The sequence below is a fragment of the Clarias gariepinus genome, chromosome 7 (assembly GCF_024256425.1).
Source record: "Clarias gariepinus isolate MV-2021 ecotype Netherlands chromosome 7, CGAR_prim_01v2, whole genome shotgun sequence".
In the NCBI taxonomy this organism is placed as follows: Eukaryota; Metazoa; Chordata; class Actinopteri; order Siluriformes; family Clariidae; genus Clarias; species Clarias gariepinus.
In genome coordinates, this window is record NC_071106.1 from 31,122,001 (window position 1) to 31,138,016 (window position 16,016).

Sequence of the window (16,016 nt, forward strand, 5' to 3'; positions counted from 1 at the left end):
TGAGAGTACAGTATGAACAATAACATTTCAGAGTGAACAGTATTCAGCCCCTTGGTTAAGAGGCATTCCTGCTTTTTTTTGATTAACATATTTTAGGTTCAGGTTGATAGCCGGGATATATATATATATATATATATATATATATATATATTTTTATATTTATATATATCTGACTACTAGGTAACTCTTAGTAAAATCTTACTTTTAGAATAGGAGATATGGTGTCTGATATTCCCTGTTACCTGGGATCCAGGCAGCTTTTATGTATCAGGAGCACACCATAATCAACTAAAACCTGCCTACAAGCCTATAAAAGCTAAGAAACAAAATCCCAAAGGCAGCAGTATAATAAACAGTGCCTGATCGCAAAATTACTTGCAATAATTTAAATGGTAAAGAATATACAGAGACAATATAAACAAAGCCATATGTTCCATAAAATATACAGTATGTGCTGCGTTTATCTCAGGGTGTTTCCTTTTTGGTTATTGGATGAGTCATTATGTCATCACAGCCATATTAGACAACATATTTGATAGATTTTCTAAATATATCAAAACCACTCATCCCTTTCTACAAGATTGTATGCAGCCAAAGGAAAACTGTAAGCAGCTCGAAGCAAATGTACCATGAATTCCAATCTGAACATGATAAAAGCGTCTGTGCACAGACGCGAAATGCGGAGTCTGAAGGGTTTAATGGGAAAGAACCCAAAGCCATTATCATGGATTTAAAAAAAAAAAAGTGTGATAATCAATATTTTATGAGTGCAGCTAATGCATCCCTTTTCAGATAGCATCTTCTTACAAACGTCAGGCTGCTGCTTGTTTACCACTGAATGTTTATCAGAATTGAAAGAAAAAAAAAAAAAACCTCTGGAGTGACAGGGAAAATTTTGTGCTAGCTCATACTGTGTAATGATTATTCCACAATCGTATGCATGACTTTCTAAAACTGAAAATAAAAGTGATCCTTTAAGCCTTACCAGAAGTCTTTTTCTCCCAAGTGAAAGTTTAGGCGTGGAATCCGTTCCCTTGGGTATTTCAAACCTAGAAGAGTGGAAAAAGAAATATTACGCAAAGAAAATTTCCACCTGTTCGTAACATCTGTCGAGACGCTCCAGCAGATTTGTTCCATATTTTACCGAAGCTTTGTGGTAATAACATGTACAATATATCAAGTTAAGGCTTGAAAGATAGAAAGAGAGACTTTTTACTTCTCCTCAATGTACACTATGTGCAATCGTGCATCAGAAAGGATCAGAAATGCAAGAAATTCGGCTGCGTGGTTTACGTGGGGAAGCTAACAATAAGCAATTCATGTGAGATCACGTCTGAGAACAGAACATGAATTGATCAATAGTACTGTTTACAGAATATCAGACTTCTTTTTTTGTGTGTTTTATAAGAGTTCAAGTAACAAAAGAGCCTTCAAATCGAAAAACATGATGATGAACTTCACTTGCAACAGATAGAGGATAGAGAAAGAATTGTAGGAGTCTGTCAAGTCCAGATCAGAGGGACACCCTGGATAGGGTGTCAATCCATCGCAGGGCACACACACATACACACACTCATATGCTCATTCACATACTATGGGTAATTTTGGGAATGCCAATTAGTCTCTTTTGCAAATCTTTGGACTGTGGGAGGAAACTGGAGTACCCGAAGGAAACCCACCAAGCACAGGGAGAACATGCAAACAGAAACGGGAATCGAGCCTGGTCGGGAATCGAACCCAGACCCTGGAGGTGCAAGCGATAGTGCTAACCACTACACCATTGTGCCGCTAAGTGGATTATACATATTTATGTAAATAACTAGTTTAAATCCAGGCCTACTTTTTTTCTCTAATTTTTTTCATTGACTTGACACTTCTATGGACTTAGTGGCTATCCATGTCTCCTCACTGTTAAACGATAAATAAAACCAGGAACTACTCAATAACACATTTATTACAGACCGCCGTCAGGCTTCCACACACATAACAACTATAGTATGTCTTTACTCCGTAACCCCTAGAGCTTTCTTTACATGCCCGCTCTTTATTTACTATACATTACTTTTATACATGCAGTCATATGGAACTTAAAACTCACAACCTCATGGATTGGGGGTTCGAATCTCGACTCAGTCTGTGTGTAGAGTTTGCATGTTCTTCCCCCATGCTTGGGAGGAGGGGGTCTCTTCTGTTTCCTTCCTCAGTTTAAAGACCTGCAGGGAATCCTGATTGGCATTTTCAAATTAACTGTAGTGTGTGTGTGCTTGATCCCTGTCCATCCAAAGTGTACACCGTCTTGTGTCCTGAGCTCCCTGTGATAGGTTTCATGACCCTGCAACCCTAAACATGACAGGTGGTGTGGATAACGCATGGCCTAATGTTCCTTGGCTCAGCTTGCTCCTTATAATTCAGTCTAGCAGTTCGTAGTTTAAAAAAATGCTGCCTGCGTACAAAAAAATGTCATGACTGAGTCACTTCCTGCAGTTTGGTCAATTCAGAGTTGAATCACATCATCACTGCAAGTAAATCACATAAGAGATTTCTAACCAGCCTAAAATAATCACACAGAAGGAGGATGTATGAGGTCGATTCAAATGGACTACACAATTCATATGAGAAGGCTTTTGCTTAATGCTTTCTTCTTTCTTTTTGGCTTTGTCTCTGAGTTGTTTTTTCTTTAGTCACTAAATTGCTAGTCTTTAGCTCATTATGCATCAAAAAAAAAAAAATCATCGTTACCATACAATTTATCCATTTGGCTTGACATGCTTCTGTGCATTACAGCCTTGTTGATATTCTAGCAACAAAGCACCAGCAAAGATTAATAAACAATAAATATTATTATTGGCCAATTTAGATTTTACATAAAAAGACATAATCCTGAAAAATTTTATTAGAATAAAATGCAATATTGTTAAGATATTGAACTAAAATTTGACATGGTTACAGACAGATTTTTTTTTTTTGCTTAAAAAAAAACCAGACGCTTTAATTTAAGCAACAATTTTTACATTTTTACCAATTTTAGTATAACACTTATAAAGAAATATGAATAATTTGCATTGGCAATTTACTATTGTTTGAAACGAGAGGTGTTTGAGGTGCACTATCGCCTTGCACCCCCAGCGTCTGGGTTTGATTCCTGCCTCTGTGCACCTGGAGTTTGCATGTTCTCCTTTGCTTTGTGGGTTTTCTCTGGGTTCTCTATTTATCGTGTAACTCTAAAAAATGGCCATTTTGGGGCATATATAACATCATCTCTCCAAAATGGCTGAAGTTGGCAACTTAAAATTTTTAGGGAAGCAAGATTAGTCACTTTCATGTTGTATAAACCTTAAAAGTATCTTCTTTGCCACATACATCGTCTGTATTATATTTATAACATAAATACTGTGTTTTCGCCATTAAGTTTGTTTAAAATTGTAATCAAATCTGGAAAAAATTACTGTCACATCAGGAGATTTAAAAATTGTGAGCTTTAATCGCAGTTTAAATCGAATTAGCGCATGGGGATTGCGATAATACCATATCGGTGGTTCCTAATGATTCCCAATCTCTAATTCCTAAAGTGCTAAATCAAGACCAATGGAGAAGCATGGAGAGATTCGTCTGCCATCAGATAACATCATAACCACAAAGAATAGCGTGCATCTCATGGGTACAAAGCACATAAGTATGAAATGTATAGCGCTGTAAAGATGTCCACTTTTTCAGCATGCAACCAGTTTGCCTTTAGCTAACTCGTTCGTCGATTATTTGGTCTGTGACTTGAACAGTCCAATACTAACAAGCTGAAAGGGGCGGGGGGCATTTTACCATCTATTGTAATGAGAGGCTGACATATTAGTAAGTCAATGAATTGATTCCCCTGCCATCCTTGTATATAAGGACAGCAGTCGAAGTACTGCAATTGGATGGCTTTACGTTTTATAGACAAATTGTATTCTTCACCCTGCCTACCTTGGGTTATGATATTACATGGAGGGAGACCTGGTTAGTGGTTGGGATTTGGAAGATGAAATTGTCAAATTGAGTAGAAATGGTCAAAATGAATAAAGGTACAAGTTCCTGTTCAGCAATGCTTTGTGGAAAACAGAAGAGATGTAACCATATGTGCATACATTATTCAGACTGAACAGACAACGCATCAGTAACATAAATAAATATGCAAAGAAGAGGTGCATTATTTGCATTTTTACTTCATAAACCTTGCCAGAGAGGTCCATAGAGAAAAAGATAAAATTGCAAAAATATTGTACAAACATGCAAAACCGGACCGAAATAGTAACCCCAGATCTTTTTATAGGATTCATATTTAATAAATAATTAAATATGAATCCTATAACACTTCCTGGTTTATGCCTCCTGTTCCACTTCACATTTAAATCTGAATACATATACTGTACACATATGAATATTTGGAGCACTTACAAATTCCGATACATATAGCGGCATTGTGTTGCACCCCTATGAGCTAACAACAAATCCTCTACATTGTGTTGTCATAAAACGCTAATCGGTTTTACTACCTAATCTGCTTTTCTCTGCTTCCTTTTTTTTTGCTAACTGCTGAATAACATGGCATTAAATCGCGTGCCAGCAGAATCGGATGTTCTTTCCGCATATGAACACTGTGACTATTCCAATCTGCCCACTAACAGAGCTTGGATTGTTATATAAAGCTGTGCTTGAGAGTATTTCTTCACACAAACTTCTGATTACATCTGACCACGTTGTTGGAAAAGAATGAGATGAGCCACGTCTCAGTAGGAGTGAAGAGCAGATCTGCTCTCGGCTGGGGGAGGAAGGCGATATATTCCCGTAGACGACAGAGAGTTCACAGGGGGACTGGGCTATTTTATCTCCTTCTCTGTCCTTAATTGCTTTGCAAACGCCCGTGTTTGAGCACAAACAGCTCAATCAAGTGTGATTACAGGGCCAGGGTGATGGAACAGCATCAAAAGCCATGAAGGAAAGAGGGGCCGGCTTGTCTGCTACCCTAAAACTGGTATGCGTGGAAAGAGTGGGGGAAAGGGACAGGAGATCTTTCAGTCTAATTGCTCTGTAATGTGTGACTTATGCGTGAAGGGGTAATTCGTTTTTCACAAGTGACCAGGTTAGATCTGGTCTCGAATAATTAGTCAGTCACTATTTGTATTTATCAATCAATAACTCACTTAAACACACAAGGCCAGTGACCTGCCATGGCTGAGTGACCTGATTAATCGAGAAAATGTCCTGACAGTTAACCTATAATGCTGGAAAACTCCCATTTGAAAAAAAAACAAACTTTCTTTTAAACCTCTATAGTCTCAGCCAATTTGTAACCTTTCTTACTGGACATCTTACTGCACAAGAGGCGTTCAAGTCAAACCAGGACTGGTGATTAAATTTCCCTTGAGTGAGGGCATAAAACCGATTTACATTTTCAGAAGACTTCAAGCAGAGTAAAGTGATGAGACCCTTAGGGTGTTTTCACATTAGGCATGATTGACTGGTACCATGCCCAGTAACAATTGTTCCCCCTCCCACCCCTCCCAAGATTGTCATATTGAGATTTGGAGATCAAGTCAACTCTTTAAACTCTCATTTTTTAAACTATTTCTGAACATTTTTGATGCTTTTAGGGAATACTGCTGCCATGAAACAAAAATATTCAGGTAGGTTGTATGTGTCAAAGAAACATCAGCATGAATGACGGGATCCACGGTTTCCAAGCAGAACATGGCCCATAGCATCACACTGTCTCTGCCAGCTTGCCTCCTTCTCATAGTGCATTCCAATTCCATCTCTTCCCAAGTAAGAGACGCACGCACACCCGACCATCCACATAATGTAAAAGAAAACATGATGTTTCAGACCAGGCCACCTTCTTTCATTGCTCTTTGGTCTAGTTTTAATGCTCATTGTAGACGTATGTTTTTTGGTGAACGGGGGTGTATATGGTAGTTATGCAGCCATATACAAAGCAAACATCTTTCTATCATAGGTAACATTAACATTTTCAGCAATGTATCCTTCATTAGACCTTCTGTAGGAACGCACCAGACGGGCTAGCCTTCGTTCTCAACAGATTGAGATTTGGGTACCCATGACCCTGTCCTCATTTTACCAATTGTCCTTCCTTGGACCCTTTTTGGTAGGTACTAAGAACTGCATACCAGGAACATTTCACAACACCTATCAGTTGTGCCATGCTCTAACCCAGTCATCTAGCCATCAAAATTTGGCATTTGTCAAAGTATCTCAGAGTCTTATGTTTGCCCATTTTTCCTGCCTCCAACACATCAACTTCAGCAATGTCGCTTCTCTTCACAGGTGCCATGCTATTAAGGTAATCAACATTATTTATGTAATTTGTAAATGGTTTTAACGTTAGATTGTTGTTCACATTTCATGCTGTTAGTTTCCACATAACCGATTTTACACTCTCTTCCGACACCAGATCTAGAGCATGTTTGAAATGTGTGTGTGGGTGTGTACACATACGTATGCCAGCAAATAACAACTGTGCCGTGAACTCGCCTGATGATTTTCCCCTGAATTAGACCATGCTATTTGCAGCTGTTCCATAAGGGCATTGCCTCACTCACAACAAAAAGGACACCCACTCTGGCAAAGCTGAACAACACTGTTGTCATTAGGTAACGGGCTGTGCTCTTTTCAGGAACGACCCCCAGGTTAATAAACATAACTGCATCTTTTCATGCCTCATTAGGTCTTTACATCTGCCTACAGCATTGGTGCTAATAACGAAGTTCTACGGCGAGAGAGTGAAGGAAAACAGCTTCGAATGAAATGTGCTGCCTTGTCATTGATTAGCGCACGCAACAGCTGTGTGTGCATATGGAGCCATTATATTTTAAATAAACCTGTAATCTAAATACCAGGAAACCCCATACAATCCCCGTACTGTAGGAATCGGTGATATAAGCGAGACATCGGCGGGGAAACCATATTAAAATGCAACTACTTCATTTGCACTTTTGCATACTTTTGTCTGAGAGTCGGAAAGATGGACACCATGATGAAACTTGCTTGCAAAGTCAACTTTCGTAGAACGATCCATGATTTATTTTATTGTTAAACCTCATACTGTATTAGAAAACTCCCACATCTGCTTATGCAATAGTTTCTCTTTGAAGAAAAAGAGCCTAGGTCTTTAAAACATTTATTGTTCTTTGAATCAGCACCAGTACAATATCAGTGTAAAACAGGTACATCTCAGCGAGTAGGCCAGGAAAAGCATTCTCAGCAGTAGTGTCAGTACACAATAAAATATGTTTGTCTTCAGTAGCACTTAATTACAGATTTCCAGCTCTACCTTTTATCCAACCTGTCCCTATTTAACTCCAGAGCACTAAGGAAAATGAATTTTCCATTGGGTTTATTGTCATGTTTAAGTGGTATTATTGGAAAGAGGCTAGAGTACATCTGAGTTTTTCTTCTCAACAGCATCATAATGAGATTAAAAGATGAAAAAACATACTTCTGTATACTTCTGTATGACAGCGTGTTCTTTGTTTAAACCCTGTTTTCTATTCAAGCTGTTCGCTCTCTGCTTTCTTCTTCCTCCAAATGCTGTTTGACCATCTCCCAGTGGCTAAATTAGATCAGCACCCAATTGCCATTAGCTCCTTCATTTAAAGAGATCTATGCAGTCATAAGGGCCGTTTAGAGTTAATTACGCTGCCTGGGTGTGTGTAGCCGGTGGGCACGGACCACTCAGATAGGGAGATTATTGAGTTTTAACGCTCTTCTAATGGAGCCCTCCCTCGCTGCTCTCCTCCATTCAAACCGCAGACAGCGTGTTTAGAGCTTTAAAGCTGTAACACTGCTCCACAGCGATAAGGAAACGTGACCAAAGACATTGATTGTGCCCGTAAGGATTAGAAACTGAAAACAGCTCACATAAGGTGGATGAGCGAGAGCTCAAAGAGCATCATCTCGCCATATGCTGGCAGGTAAAGGCCAAATGTCCTGAAGATGCAAAAAATGACTTTGAAGTGCTACTGGAAGGTCAGAATTATAAATTCACTGGATTAAGATTTGATCACTGTTTTTATATTTGAGCAAGTATATTTACTCACTTGACACAGAATTCAACCGGAGCACAGTGCTCAAGGTTAAGGACCTTTCTCAAGGGCTCTACCATGATTCTCCTAGGATGTGAACTCATATCTATGAACATCATTTGCAGCTGGTAATTGGGGACTATATCAATAACATCTGATCGATGCAGATACAATTATAATGGTAATCAAGAGCTTGTGATCCATTTTCCCAGGATAAAAGCTAATGCCAGATGAGAACCTCCCTGTAAAAGGTCAACCTCTCCTGAGATTCTAGACATTTTTTGATCAGTTCCTCTGTCCCAGAGTGTATATATATATGTATACATATATATGTATATATAAACTAGTAGCTATCCTGAGTAAGTCCTTAGCCTTGAAAAATGTTTCTTCTAAAGAAGAAACCAGAGTACCTGAAAAAACTCACCAAACACGGGAGAAACATGCAATCAGACATAGAACCAAGGCGGGAATCAAACCTGCACCCGGTAGTGCAAGAAGTCATTGCTAACCAATAAGCCACCTTGCCGCCACAGTAATCTAAATTACTGAAATATTAAATTGAATCCAAGCAAAAATCACACACAGTTATTAATAGGTTGCCTAGGATTCACAGCTCTAAAGGGCACTCCAATCTGAGATGCAACTGGGGTGAGTAAATCAAATTAGGGTTGCACGATTAGATAAAAAATTCTTATTGCAATTACTTTTTTTTTATATTATCCATATTAAGATTTAAACGACATTATTTATCTATTCAATGTACCATTTAGTATTTAAACTTATTCATATAGCTTAAAAGCAAATACTTGCACTAGAAGGTAATTGCATGAATAATGCATGAACTTCTACTGTATTTACAGCCACATAGGTTTATTATTTTCTGAAAACCTACTTTCACAGCATGGGCACCATGTCCTTCGCTAAGCACTATGTGACAGAATCTGTGATTTTCTTGTCTTTTTAATATTTTCATGTTCGGCATGATGCCTGCAAGTGCTTCATATTTTTTTTTTCATATTGATATTCAGAAACCACCATAAATTAGCTTTTTCTGGTCACTGAAACCACACACACACACAACAGCACTAGTTTAAATCAGACAATGCACTAATGAATAAGGCTTTTGGTTAGAGTCTCTGTGTCCGGGGACAAAAAAAAAAACACCTCCACATGAATTAGTGACTATGCAAACATTACATATAATAAATTGCACCCTTTTGTGATTAGTTATTGAACATGTTCATATTGAGATTTCTTATTAGATGCCCATAGATCTCCAAATCTTGTGTTTAAACTATTTTATTCATAGTTCCCCAACAGACAAGTATATAAAATAAAATGTAAAAAAACTGAAATGGACAAAAACGTTATCTCCACTTACAGTGTATATTAAAACTGATAGTGCTTCACAATGATGTAAGGAACCCTCATGCACTCCTTTACATTACGTCTCATCCTTAAAGTAACATTCACCCCAAATATCTTCCGCATGCAATATGAGAACAGAGCACCGAATCTCACAACCAAATCAAAAACTGACAAATTTTCTAATTGATGGCACTAATGTGACTTTTCTGAAAGTTTGTTTCAAAGGGATAATTATTATACAATAATAAACCCAATAAATGCGAGCAGACCGGGTGGCGTGACTTGGGGATGCTTTTGCTCACTGCTCTGCTCAGAGCCTACTGACTGTGAGCAAAATGGATCCTGAATAATTTAGAGCAGCAGATTAATATTGACACACACGCACGTGCCGAACGTAGTTACTTAGTTTCATCACTTTTAAAAATTTTACCTCATTTCACCTTCCTAACATTAGTGCACAGAAAGTGAACCATGCATGTGTGAGCCCAATATCTGATGCAGTTTTAACAGCATCCCACCACACACACAAACAAACACACACACACACGTGCATGGCTGCTGATCTGGAATTGGTATAGCGATTCTATTTAAAATCCTCATGTACTCCCACAAACACTCGAAGGCCAGCGCTGAGCTCACTGTGAGTTCGGCATATGTGTGTGGGAAAACACTCTACCCAAAATACAACAGTCTCCACCCACTGTGATCATGATCACACATTCCACGCTGAAATCCGGCAGCGAAAAACGTGCCTGTGGTGTTGTCAGATGTCAAGATATTCAAATTGCGCAGCGTTGTTATCCTGGGCGCCTTTAAAATACCACAACCACCTTAAATTTGCAAGGCCTGAATAAAATATTTGGGATAATATGCAGCCTGTAGCCACTGGAATGTCCAACAGAACACTAAGGGTTGGCACTACTTAACAGTAGAGACAATATCAAATTTCTTCAAGATTTAGTAAAATATACTTAAATAATGTAATAACATTATTGTTTTTGCTTCATAATTTCTATGTTATTCCCAATATTCAAGGGTTTGGGTCAAAACTACATGTGGACCAATTACTAGTCCTGGTATATAGAATATGCTCATAGGTCACAAGTTGTACTGAATTTATACATTATAAACTAAAAATGTGGATCACCAGGGACAACCTGATATGATATTATCACGATACTTAGGTGCCGATTAAAATTGTATTGCATAATTGTATATGTGTACCCTGCCTCGCCACTGTGGTGGTCACACAAAAGAAATCACAACACATAACCGAATTGATTTTACCCCCATCTTTGATGTAAACAAGTTAATATAAGTCTTAGAGGTTTCCAAAATAAATCTGTTAATCTTCCAGCTAAAATACAGCTTAGATCGTACATTCTAGCATGCTTTGGTTCTTCTGTTTCACTCCTTTTCCAAACGCACCGTTTCAATGTTTGCAGCCTTAAATGAGCATATCATTCAGCATAATCATAACGCAGAGACTGTGAGCCATGTTCAGAATGTTTTCTGTCATTTGACACCCACATTTCTGACAAAAACATAAACAAGAAAAAAATAAGTAAGAGCATTAATACATGTTGATGTCCTCAATATTTATTGATAATTTTCTTTTAACAAAACTAAGATCTAACATATTTTAAACATATTTTACATTCCAGGACTAGTAATTGGTCCACATGTAGTTTAGGAACAATTTTCTTGACCAAAACCCTTGAATGTTAAGAATAACATAGACATTATGAAGCAAAAAAAATATAATGTTATTATCTGGAATATTTATATAAGTATATGATTTTTTGTTTTGTTCCTTAAAATTATAAGAATATTATTGCTGCCCATTTAACAAACAAAAATCAAAATTGTGATTTGGGGAAACAATTGGTTAACCTCAAAAAGCTGCAATTTTTAGCTGATAATATACACATGTATAAATGTGTATAAAATAAAAAAAATTTTTATTTTTTTTAAATAAACTGTTACTTGCTAAAGTTGTGGGCTGCTTTATTTTGCAAAACCCGAAGGAGTTGTCATGCAAAAGCTGAAACTTGGCAATGCCATCAGTTATTCTAAATAAGCTCTCTTTTTTAGATGTACACCAACTTTTTTACACTTTTACCATACTAGTGAACCCTTGGCCAAAGTTCATCTCTCACACTCTCACACTCACTCATCAATGTTTTGACACTGATACTGACGCAAATCAGCTGTCACACACACGGCGCACCTGACCTCGCTGCCCTTTTGGAATATTTAACGCTCTGTTTCCAGCAGCCACTCGCTCTTGCTCTGTCAGTTTGGTCCTTAGTCAGCATGAAATCGTACTGCTTCGAGGATTTGGGCCTTACTGCAATTCATCACACCGCAAACAGGTAGAAAGTGTCAGCTTAGAAGAATTCAAAAACTGAGTGTTTATAGGAAAGCACCTGTTTCTACAAAATATCATGTTATTCTAAAGTACATCCGCAATACTCCAAGCACCCCCAATTCCCAGTACCATACATTTTCCAGTAGGAAGGACACTGCATGCATAAGCGTGATGTGCGGGAGTCGGTCACATGCAGATGCCCAATGCAGAGCTCTTTATCATTGCAGTTACACTTTGAAAATCCCAAATTCTTATTATTTAATTATTTAAATTTGTTCTGAGGAATCCCAGAGCACACCTTTAGCCCAACGACTGCATGTCTTTTGGTAAAAAGAAAAAATTGCAAAGAGTATCACATTTCCTTCCCAGAATTCCGTTTCCTGGATGTGCAAGTTATGAAAAGTGTACAAAGCTTACAAATAATCGTGAAAATATTTCAAACCGATAATTAAATGCAATTATTATAAGGCAACAGTTAATAGTGCTTTTTGATGCATTATGCTGCATTTTTATTTCCGCTAAATGCAGAAGTTGTGTAACTGCATGCACATAAAGGTATGACATACAAAATGCAGGAAAGGAAGAAATTCTGAAGAAGAAGGTAAGTGGAAACTCTTTGCCATAGCCATCTATGGCTGGTAGTTAAGAAACATAAAATGGGCTTTCTGGGTCTCTCTCTCTCTCATCATCTATGAGGTCACATATGTGGAAGACAGTACGTAGCCCTTTACTCAGAGTATATTACACTGCCCTGTAAAACAGTGTGAGTAAAAAAAAAAAAAAGACTTCATGTCTCAGAGAAAGAACATCACCTTCACTATAAGGAAGCTGTCACAATCTGCTAAGAAAGACCAATTCGTAGAACAAATATGGAGAAATCCACACGTTTACATCTAAAATGGTTCTTCTCATTTTTGCATTTCAGACACAGGTCACACGCTTTTACTAAAAATGAGAAGTTATATTCTAGAGACGTGACAACTCTGGTGACAGGGACATTCACGCGTTTTTATGAGACTCCAAACTAAAATCAGATGAAGTATCAAAAACAAGGTGTAGAACGAAATAAAGATAATTAAAGTGCAGGAAACAGACAGTTAGAACAGAACTGGCTTCCGTACAGGAGTTAGTGTTTCTTTTAGGAATGATCCAACTGCTTAAGGGCTTGTTATAAATAGATCTACTCCTGAGAGCTGACTGAGAGGAACTTCAGAAAGCGCTGAGCTCATCCTGCAGGAATTTTTGGTTGTCAAAACAGTGTGGTAATGTTAATTTGGCAACGGTATGGACGTCAGGACAATATTGGTATTAGGTTTTTTTTTTTTTACATTATTAATTAGTTGGATGAAAAGCAGTCAGAACAACAATGACGAGGAAATAATGTTAAACAAATGCCCGTAACAAAATGTTGACTTCAAATGATATTAATACCAAACCAATGACATGCGCAGGATTTCATATTGAATCGCTGCACATAAACTGAACAGTAAACAATAAGGAAAAGTATGGAAAGTGTATGTTGTATAGATTTCCATTTAAATAAAATATTTGTACACTGAGAGTGGTGATGATGCTCTGCGCTTTTAAACAAATGTCTAATTGTTAATATTTACTAAAACATGATTTTTAACTTTTTGGGAGTATGTGAAGGCTGAGCCTATATATTATATATACCTGCTTCAATAGCTGCTTCAATATACTGATGATCTCTAGTCAACAGTCACATGCGCAGTCACACACTACTGGCAATTTTGGAACGCCAATTAGCCTAATCTGCAGGTCCAAGGACAGGGAAAACATGCAACTCTATGCACACAGTATGCATTCCAAAACAAAAACAAAAAAAACTATAAAGCTATAGAAAAGTTTTCAAATTAGTAGCCAATCTTATACCAAAAGGGAAAATGTTCCACAGTCTCGTGGCAGCCACAATAAAGGCTTAATCGCCGCTGTTTTATGTTTAGACCTCAGTATGTGTAAAATAAGCTGGTCTTTGAAAGCGACTTGAGATAAACTTCTGCAAAAATCAATGAGATATTTTGGGGCTAAATATTTAGTATAAACTGCTATGGAAACTACAGTATAAACTACAGTATAAATTATAGATTGCATAGTGTCGTACTGAAGTTTACAGTATAAACAAACTACTGCAAATGATGGATGGATGGATGGATGGATGGATGGATGGATAGATAGATAAATAGATAGATAGATAGATAGATAGATAGATAGATAGATAGATAGATAGATAGATAGATAGATAGATAGATAGATAGATAGATAGTTAGTTTCTGGTACTCGTTTATGCTTCTTGCTTATGACCACACTTTCACGGCGCTCTGATAAATATATGTAAAATAACAGATTTTATATGATAAACCAATCTGCAGTCATTATCACTTTTAAAAAAGAGGGTGTCAGATACAGCCCCAGCTTCACCAATTTCCACCTACACGCGTCTTTACTGGCCTGCGTGGAGCTCTGAGGCAATTTGGATAGGCAATTTTTCTGAAAGCAACTTTTCCAAACTGCCACATCCCTCTCCATCCCCCGCAAGTGTCGGAAGCCTGTTCGGATGTAAATTTATTTAGAGACTTAAAAATGAATCCGTGTTCCTGGAAATCCCTGCAGGAGGAAATAACAGCTGAATACAGCCCTTTAGTGCATGTTACTCTACTGCTGAGTAATGAATTCTTTTTACTGCATCATGAATCATGCAGACACATGACCTGGTGATTGGTCAAAAACAATTGCAGATGTGATGATTAGAACTGCTTATACATGTTACATAATACAGTTTATAACTGACTTGCACTGAGATGTTTTGAAAACCAGAGGGCAGGGTAGTGAAACGGTCATGCATGGGAATGACATTTTAAGACACAATCATGCCCACATGCATGGATGCCCAGACCTAAATGGTAAAGCATGACCTTAATAGCTAATCTGTTGTTGACAGAAGAGTCCATAAAGCCATCCAGGCATACAGGGGCTGATGAGGCCCATTCTACAGCACCTCCTACATGAAGCAGCCGAGCTAGTCATAAAAAAAATCCACAATAGGCTTTTATGTGTATAAATCGTGTACAGCTTCAGTGAACAGAATGAATGGCGGGACAGGAGAAGCTGTGTGTCTGTGTAGTAGTGATGATGACTTAATATAAAATATATGGTATATATGGTTATCACAGCAGGCTCAGGCTTCAAATAGCCATACCAAATTGCTTCCATAAGTATTTAATCCCCTCTTCTTCATTAGTATTACACGCCATGGTTCTATACAAAATATCCCATAATATCGAACTGTGGAGAAAATCACTTAGATATTTGGGGTGATATGGGGGGCACCAGAAATGTTGTGAGTGGAGAAGTATTCATCACCACCGCCCTTTTTTTTCTTGCTGTGAAACCCTTAGCCATCACAAGTCCCATAAGCTCATTACTTGAATGGAGTGTGCCGTTGAAGTGTGATACAATCTCAATGTAATGTTTCCCTGCAGCTCCTGAAAAGCTTCAGCAATATTACCCAAAAAAATTTGCACAAAATATCAGAATACAAATGTGCAAAGAGGACAAAAACAGATCCACTAAGTACTGACACAGGGAGGGGTGAATATTTATGCACCAAACAGAGTTCTGTTTTTTTTATCTTTAAAGGTATAGTTTATATATACAGTAGGTATAGTTTATCTTAATCTACAATCCAAATTAAGGTATATGTAAGTACATTAGCATAGTTCTTGGTCATTATAAATTTTTCTGCTTTGCACACCAAGCGCAAAGTTTGTCAACCTGAACACGAGTTTAATGTAAATAATCATAACCAAATTTTACAACCCTCGCTATATGCAAAAAATCCACTTAAAAGTTCAGCTAAAACTCATGTGAAGCTTTTGCAGACCCACTGAGCTGAATTGAGTTGGCATCTTTCAAAGTTATAGTGTATTTATTATAAATTTAACTTCATCTTTTCCCAGAACTAGCCATATGGCTAACCAGAACTATCTTTACAGCTAACTGAAACTAGCCATATAACTATTGAATTAACTGTAATGTGAAAAAAGTGTTTATGTGATAACATTTACATTAACCTATTTTTAAAACAGTGCACACATCTGTTCACACAGACTTGCTACTCTAAGGGTTATGTAATTAACCCTTACTATGAGGTAAATAAATCTTACTCATATCCCCCTTTTCCA

At 37.6% G+C, this 16,016-nt stretch overlaps 1 protein-coding gene across 2 annotated transcripts in view; it reads right to left on the bottom strand.

Moving 5' to 3' along the window:
• large2 (LARGE xylosyl- and glucuronyltransferase 2) overlaps positions 1–16,016 on the bottom strand; it is a 171,181-nt gene that overhangs the window by 62,623 nt on the left and 92,542 nt on the right. For both annotated transcript variants that reach the window (XM_053501026.1, XM_053501025.1), the window contains exon 2: positions 986–1,049. The gene's annotated coding sequence lies outside the window, so the exon portion shown is untranslated. The remainder of the gene's footprint in view (positions 1–985; positions 1,050–16,016) is intronic.